Source organism: Hemitrygon akajei, chromosome 6 (genome assembly GCF_048418815.1).
Source record: "Hemitrygon akajei chromosome 6, sHemAka1.3, whole genome shotgun sequence".
NCBI lineage: Eukaryota > Metazoa > Chordata > Chondrichthyes > Myliobatiformes > Dasyatidae > Hemitrygon > Hemitrygon akajei.
This window is the reverse complement of record NC_133129.1, coordinates 172,630,427-172,639,557: the sequence shown is the minus strand read 5'-3', so window position 1 is coordinate 172,639,557 and position 9,131 is coordinate 172,630,427.

The window sequence follows — 9,131 nt, the reverse complement described above, 5'->3', positions numbered from 1 at the left end:
CAAAACAACACACACAAAATGCTGGAGAAACACAGCAGGCCAGGCAGATTCCATGGAAATGAAACTGAACCCAAAACGTTACCTGTTTGTTCATTTCCATGAATGCTACCTGACCTGCTAAGTTCCTCCAGCATTTTGTGTCTGTTGCTTAGGATAGAAGCTACCCTTGAGCCTGATTTCTGAACCATGGACCCATGAACACTACATGATTATTTTCATCACTTTTTGCACTACATATTGATTTTTAATGTATATTTTTATTGTAATTTATAGAATATTTTATGTATTGCACTCTATTGCTGCCATGAAACAAAAACATTCATGATGTATGTCAGTGATAATAAACCTGATTCTGATTCTGATTTGTATCTGTGAATGCTCCTAATAGGACTTGAACTTTCTGAATCAGTAGCAACATAGCTACCAAATAAACCACAATTGATACTGCTGCTAAAGTGCCGTTGTAACCATCTCACATGTTTCCTGGTTCCTTAGGTAAAGTGGAATTGAAGAAGAAATATCAATACATTCACAATTGAACAAAATCAAGAAAGAACCAAGTCAGCTGAGACCAAATTAAGAATATGCGATTAAAATGTAGGGATCAACACAGTCATTTTACTTTCAATTCAACGGAGTTAAGCGCCATTCAAACAGCCAATTTATGAAACTCTTTGACAGAAGTACTTCAATTAGAGTTGGTTCTGCAATAAAAAAAAGCGTGTCACATTCGAGTCCAAGCACAAAGCTTAATTGCAAGGTGAGTTTTAATAACATTGTATACCGCCAGATATGGGAGTATTATTGCTACCATTGAGTCATCAGGAAAGCTTCAATACAATACAAGTGTTATCTATTCTGGAAATAACAAACATTCTGCATAAGTCTTAGGTTAGTTCAAAGTAAACTACTTAACGAGAGGAAATTACTTATTTGCTTAAAAGGCTGACTGAAAATTGGGCAATTTAAATAACCTAATTACTTTTCATAGAGAGAAAGTTCAAAGCAGTATTCCAATAGATGTTTTGTCTGTACCTAATTCAATTGCCATTCTCCAGAATTCACTAGTTATATGGCTTCAATTGTTATTGATGAAGAGCAAATTCAGGTAAGCGATTAGGTAGTTCTAATTTTCATTGACCTTCTTATCCCTAGTCTTCTTTCCATAACATCTGTCCTTCATTTCCTTCTATGCAAAAGGTTACTTATAAAATATGTCAACTATGCCCAAGGGAATTGTTTGTTAAATAACTGACACCACTGTCGTTGCCCCTGCATCGCATTGCAGAGTCAGCAAAGGAATTTCTGATAGCTTCTCTTAAGATAATTGCTGGGAGACCAGAATTTCAAAGCCATTGTTTATATAAACAACTTTTATTTGCTGATGTTGAATTCTTAAAAAAAATTACATGAATGCATCTCACTTCAGTTGAGTTGATGCACGAGCAACTTCATGGAATAAGACAAATGTCTGTGCGATATGGGATTCACTTTATCTAATCTTGGTTTTTTTTAGTAATCTCACCTTTCAAAGCTCAAAGTAAATTTATTATCAAGGTATATATATGTCACCATATGGCATCCAGAGATTCATTTTCTTATAGGCATTCACAGTAGAACAAAGAAATAAAACAGAATCAATGAAAAACAGCTCGGTAGTGTAGTGGTTAGCACAATGCTCTGGAGTACAGGTGACCCGGGTTTAATTCCTACCATTGCCTGCAAGGAGTTTGTATGTTCTCCCCGTAACCTCAGAGTTTTCTTCCTGGTGCTCTGGTTTTTCCCCACAGTCCAAAGACTTACCGGTTGGTAGGTTAATAGGTCATTGTAAATTATCCTGTGATTAGGCACAGATTAAATCGAGGGATTGCTGGGCTGCACGGCTCGAAGGGCAGGAAGGGCCTATTCCACACTGTAACTCAATAAATACATAAGTAAAGACTGACAAATAATTAATATTCAAAAGCTCTGAAAATACAAAAACAAAACCCCCAAAATAATAAATAAATAAACAAACAAACAAATGAATGAATGAATAAATAAATAATACCCAGCTGTAAATAAAAAATTCCAGGTATCCTATCCAAGAGTCTTGGGAGCCAGAATTCTGCTCTTTCTGATGGCTGTTGAATGATGCCCAGTTGCCTTTCCTAATTAATTAGTCCAGTCCATTACAGGCAAAGCTCTCTCCACCACTGAGCACATTTACAAGGAGCACTGCCACAAGAAAGCAACCCATCACCAAGGACCCCCACCATCGAGGCATGCTCTCTTCTCATTGCTGCCATCAGGAAGGAGCAACAGAAGCCTTCGTTTGCGCACAATTTGGTTCAAGTGCAGTTCTTACCCTTCAACCATCAGACTTCTGAACCAGTGTGAATAACTTTACTCACCTCAGCTCTGACATGATTCCACAACCTACAGACTCATTTTCAAGGACTCTACATCTCAAGTTCTCAATATTACTTATTTTAATTATTTTTTTTTATTAGTTGTACATTGGTTGTCAGTCTTTATTTGTGTATAGTTGTATATAAATTTTCTGTACTTCTTTATTTTCCTGTAAATGCCTGCAAGAAAATGAATCCCTAGTAAGTATATGGTGACATACAGTATACGTACTTTGACTATGGAATGTCTAGGGAGGGGTAGCACCTCTGGTGAGGGAGCTTGTTGGATCCATTCCATGGCAACTCACCCACCTTTGGTCCCCACTGGACACTCAGCTCTCACCTGTGGTTCCAAGTAGCTGTCTGCATGTGCCAGCAGCCACACCTCAGTACACCACTTCAACAGGCAGGCTAACCTAGGTGAGCGTAGCAGGCGGCCTCATACCCTGAGGTAGGGACACGCCTGTCCAAGCGTACGAAATCAGCTCCAGCGGACCAGGTGGATGAAATCTACAGTGAGATCCAACGGCTCGGAAGGAGGTACTACAACACTCCTAGAGAGCGAAGGGCATGACAAGGCACAGAATACACCATGGTCACCACTGCAACCAAAGAAGATCTCAGTCTGTGGCTCTCGTTCGTACCATTGGACCTGGACTTCTGAGGTCGAGAGACTGGAAGTGCCCCAGTGCAATGGCTTTTCCACTTTGAAAACTCTCCTGCACAGGTTTCCTGTCATCGTGGGACACGATGGACAACCACCATTTTGATAATACCTTTACAGGTTCCCATGCTGATGTTTCTATTTAGAAATATTTCAGCATTCTTGACCTTCCACATAAATCACAGAAGTATGCAGTATTAAGGATCTTGTTTCGCCTAACAAGTGGCTACTTAATGTTATGATCTCTTATAATCTGGTCAAAGAACACTGAGGCTGTTTACAAGAAGGGTCAGAGCCATCTCTTCTTCCTGAGGAGACTGAGGTCCTTTAACATCTGTCGGACGATGCTGAGGGTGTTCTATGAGTCTGTGGTGGCCAGTGCTATCATGTTTGCTGTTGTGTGCTGGGGCAGCAGGCTGAGGGTAGCAGACACCAACAGAATCAACAAACTCATTTGCAAGACCAGTGATGTTGTGGGGGTGGAACTGGACTCTCTGACGGTGGTGTCTGAAAAGAGGATGCTGTCCAAGTTGCATGCCATCTTGGACAATGTCTCCCATCCACTCCATAATGTACTGGTTAGGCACAGGAGTACATTCAGCCAGAGACTCATTCCACCGAGATGTAACACTGAGCGTCATAGGAAGTCATTCCTGCCTGTGGCCATCAAACTTTACAACTCCTCCCTCGGAGTGTCAGACACCCTGAGCCAAAAGGCTGTTCCTGGACTTATTTCCACTTGGCATAATTTACCTATTAATATTATTTAATTATTTATGGTTTTATATTGCTATATTTCTACAATATTCTTGGTTGGTGCGACTGTAATGAAACCCAATTTCCCTCGGGATCGATAAAGTATGTCTGTCTGTCTGTCTATCTGTAATCCTATGAACTTAGAACAAAAGCAATACTGTACAATAGCATTCAATAAACTCAAGAGATTCTGCAGTAGCTGGAAATCCAGAGGAACACACACAAAGGCAGAGGAACTCAACAGCTCAGGCAGCATCTACGGAGAGGAAAAACAGTCGACGTTCTGGGCCAAGGCCCTTCATTAGGCCTGGAAAGGAAAGAAGAAGGCAGAATAGAAGGTGGCGGGAGGGGAAGGAGTACAAGCTGGCAGGTGATACCAGGTGAGGGGGGAGCTGGGTGGGTAGTTCCCCTCAACCATCAGGCTCTTGAACAAAAGGGGATAACTACACTCATTTAAGGATTCTTTCATTGTGTTACTTGACGCTCCTTATTTATTGCTATTTATTTATTATCTGCATTTGCAGTTTACAGTTTGCAGATGCTGTTTACAATTACTGTTCTATAGATTTGATGAGTATGCCCGCAGAAAAAGGACCTCAGGGTTGTATGTGGTGACGTGTATTTACTCTGATAATAAATTTCACTTTGAACTTTGGTGAAGTCAGAAGCTGGGTTGTGATAGGTGGAAGAGGTAATAGGCTGAAGAAGAAGGAATCTTATAGGAAAGGAGAGTGGATCATGGGAGAAAGGGAGGAGCAGGAGCACCAAATGGAGGTGATGGGCAGGTGAGGAGATAAGGAAAGGTAAGAGAGGAGCAAAAAATGGGGTATGGAAAAAAAGCAAGAAAGGGGAGGGTTGAGAAATTGTTGGAAGTTGAAGAAATAGATATTCATGCCATCAGATAGGAGTCTACCCAAACTGAGTATGAGGTGTTGTTCCTCCATCCTGAGTTTAGCCTCAACATGGCAACAGAGAACTGCCACTCACTGGATGTTTTCTCTTTCTTTTCTTACCATTCTCTGTAATGTCTAGATACTGTTGTGCATGAAAAATCATAAGAGATCAGCAGTTTCTGAGATAATCAGACCACCTTGTGTGGCACCAACAATCATTCTATGGTCAAAGTCATTTAGATCACATTTCTTTCCCCATAGTGATGTTCAGTCCAAACAACAGAAACTCTTGACCATGCCCGCACGCTTTTATACATTGAGTTGCTGCCACACCATTGGCTGATTAGATATTTGCATTAATGAGCATGTGTGCAGGTGTACCTAATAAAGTGTCCACTGAATGTAAGTTACTCACTGTTTTGTGATTGATCAGGTCAGTTATTGTCTGAAATACATAGTAAAGTACTAAAAATTTACATTCATTCTAAGAGCATTCACAGCATATCAAAACCTGATGTTTCTTCGCCGACACATTAAACTTTCAACAACTAGTTAAACTTCTATTCTTACAAATGCTTATAGTCCACTCGTGATTGTCATAGTAGAATACTTCTTGAATACTGTGGTCGAAATCACACAAAATAAGTCTGGTACAACTCTTTCAGGTCTTATGATTAACACAATTAAGTTTTAGCACCAATAATGTCCTGTTTTGAAATGCTAATAGGCAATATTGGAACTATACAATTCAACATTACCTACTGGGAAATCAAAAGCACATGGATGAGCAGGATATGATTCAATGGTATAAACTTCAATGAAAACAGATTCACTGTCACATTTGGTTAGATTAGATCCAGGCTATGATCTCTTCTCACTGCTGCCAGTGGGAAGGAGGTACAGGAGCTTTAGTTCCCACATCACCAGGTTCAGGAACAGTTATTATCCTTCAACAATCAGGCTCTTGAACCAGCATGGATAACTTCACTCAGCTCCACACTGAACTGGTTCCACAAACTATGGACACACTTTCAAGAACTTTACAACACATGTTCTCAAATCTATTTATTTATTTATTTATTTATTGATTGATTGATTGATTGTTGTTGTTGTTGTTATTATTATTCTGCATTTGCTCAGTTTGTCTTCTTTTGCACATTAGTTGTTTATCAGTTCATTGATTCTATTGTATTTTGTTTTCTAATGTGAATGCCCACAAGAAAATGAATCTCAGTGTAGTAACTGATGACATATACACAATTTGATAATGCATTTATTTTGAATTTTGAACTTTTGTATAATGAGTTGTGTTATCCATCTGAGTCTAAAGCATAGTGGTTACTTTCTCACATATGTATGTGTTCTGACAAAGCTAATCGGCCTGCAATGTTGGCTTGGTTTCTCTTCCCACCGATGCTGCCTGACCCACTGAGTATTTCCAGTATTTTGTTCAAACTTCAGATTTCCAACATCTGCAGTTCTTTGATTTTCATGATGGCTACATTTGCTGGAGATGGTTCCAGACATCTGGGTTATTGAACTGCAAACACAAATTTTTATTAATGGAATCTGGAACTGAAAAGCTGCTACCACTGAAGGTAACCAAAAAGCTATGAAATTTGTCAGTAAAAGCTCATCTGGTTTACTGATACGTTTCAGGAAAGAAAATCTGCCATCCTTAACTATCTTGGCCTCTGCATCATCCTCTACTTACAACAAGGGACTCTCAACTTTACTTTAAAATAGCACAGAATACTGAACAGCCCATGGGAAACTTGGGGTGAGCAGTAAATGGTAGATCAGCTATATTCCATGAATATATAAGTTTGGAAGGAGTAAATACTCAAACAGCATAAAGCTAATCTTCTGACATTGCAATTTTTACAACAGGATTTCATTTAACAAACCATAAATCTATGTTTTCTTTAGAGATTTGTGCTCACAGTTTCTCTGGGTATTTAACCTTCAAAGCAACCGACTTCCTCCAAGGCAAAAAAAAATTAGGCACCTTGGTCTGTCACTGGAATCATCGATTCTACTGCTGGTGTCCATACAAGACTTGGGATGGATCAGTCTATTTTTGGCAGATTTCTAATCTGGGAGAACCAACAGGAGAAAGACATACAATATGCAGGCACTGGATCTCACCAAATCACGGATAAGTTCTGGGTATCCTGATGCATAGGGTTTTGCCCCAAAACATCAACAATTCCTTTTTCCCCACAGATGCAGCTCGATCTGCTGAGATCCTCCAGAAGATTAATTGTTTCTCCAGCTTCCAGCATCTGTGTGCCTCTGTTCAGAACATCCATCAGCATAGTATAAATGTCCCAATGAAGGTTACTGATACAATCCTGAATTTGATCATTATTTCCACAGATATCAAAACTCAAAGTAAATTTTATTATCAAAGAACATGTATGTCACCATATACAACTCATTTTCTCGTGGGCATACTCAGCCAATCTATGGAATAGTAACTATAACAGGATCAACCAGAGTGCAAAAGACAACAAACTGTGCAAATGCTAATATAAATAAATAGCAATAAATAACGAGAACATCAGGTAATGAGAGAAAGAGTCCTTGAAAGTGAGATCTTTGGTTGTGAGAACATTTCAGTGACGGGACAAGTGAGTGCAGTTATCCCCTTTCATTCGAGAGCCTGTCTGTTGAGGGGTAGTAATTGTTTTTGAACCTGGGTGGGGAGAGTCCTGAGGCTCTTGTAACTTCGACCTGATAACAGCAGTGAGAACATGACCTAGTGTTGTGGGGGTCTCTGATGATGGATGCTGCTTTCCTATGACAACATTTATGTAGATATGCTCAATAGTTGTGAGGGCTTTACCTGTGAATTGAATATATTAGTAACATTGACCACTTTTGCCATCCTTTCTCATATGATTCTGCGGCACACAAAGTGTTGACAGGATTACATTTCACAAGGCAAAGAAATGGAGCTTACTAATAAGGTAAATCTTGAGTCATATTATTTTACCTGATTTGCTCTCTCGATTGAAGTCAGAGCCACACTGACTGAAGTTAGACACTCACATGCACACTCCTTCCCTCTCCATTGCAGCCTCTTTCTCCTCCTGGCAGTTAGAACAGACGTTGCAGCTCTTTGCACTTGCTCAAGAATATGCCAATGAGAGCTGAAGCCATTTTGGGAGTGGTGTCCAGCAGAGTGCCTGAAAATGAACAAATTTTGGCGATTTCAAGAACTATGAAGATCCCATTTTAATTCATGACTTTACATATAAAATTTGCATATTGGATTTAAGGGATATTTTACAAACTTTGCATTTTTTATTACAGGGAAACAAGCGAGTATAGGCAACACACAGCACAATAAAAATGAGAAGAATCCAACATTTGGCATTCAATTGTCCTGGTACATACAAATAAGACAAACTCCCTCAATCATTTCTGGATAGTATGTGGACATGAGTTCAGTGGACAGACAAAACAATAGGCCTACCCGGACAGTCAGGTTTGTGGATCTTGGGTAGGAGGTAAAATCAAGCATTGTGGGGTAAGGGAACTATGAGTTTGGTGGCAGTGTGTGGGAGATCTCCAGAGTTAATGAGGTTAGTGATTGTGGATGAGGCAATGGTCTGATGGTCCTTAATCATTATCTCTAAAGGAGATAGTTCCTTAAGGTTGTTATAGTCGGGAGTGGTAATGGGGACAAGCTCACATTATCTAGTAAATGCTCCCAAAGGCATGCACCTCAAATACCCTCCGACAACTAAGATCAGCTCCTGGCCTTCACCTGTGGCTTAGCTACTAAGCCCAGTGAAACTGTTTCTACTGACAGGAGAAGGAGCAAAGGCAGGTTACTGGCACCTTAAAACAAGTCACTTCGGGCAGATGGGGCTCATCAGCATGGTTGGCAGCTCATCTCGGGGAAGGAAAACTCTGATCTCAAACCTCCGCTGCCTAGCGGCTATACCCACTCATGGGGAAAGCTTCGGGACTAAACCCCGAGGGGAAAATCTGGAGCTGGAGTCCCTGAGGCAGACGTATATTGAGTTCAAAGCTGACTGGCAACTCCTGCGAGACTTCTGTACCAAACTGTGTCGGTCTCTGCCGTTCCTTTGGGTTCGTCAGACGCATGGAGAGGGGGAGCCTGCTACGTGGGCAACAGCTTGCTCTCCATATTGTGCTGCCCAAGCTTGCATATCTAGACAGCTAAGGACGCAATATCCACAGTCAACCCTGACCAACCGAGGCTTCAGAAAGGAGATAGAAAGACTTTAAAAATCAATAAGGGTAGCAATGGAGCAAAGAGAAAAGCCTAGTCACAGAGGCTAAAGCACTCTTACCTCGTATTTCACAACATCGGAGGATGGAAAATGGAAGGATGGGCCTTGATGGCTGGTAGAACCAGACTTCATGGTGACTTTTTGTAAAAAGAGGCCAAGG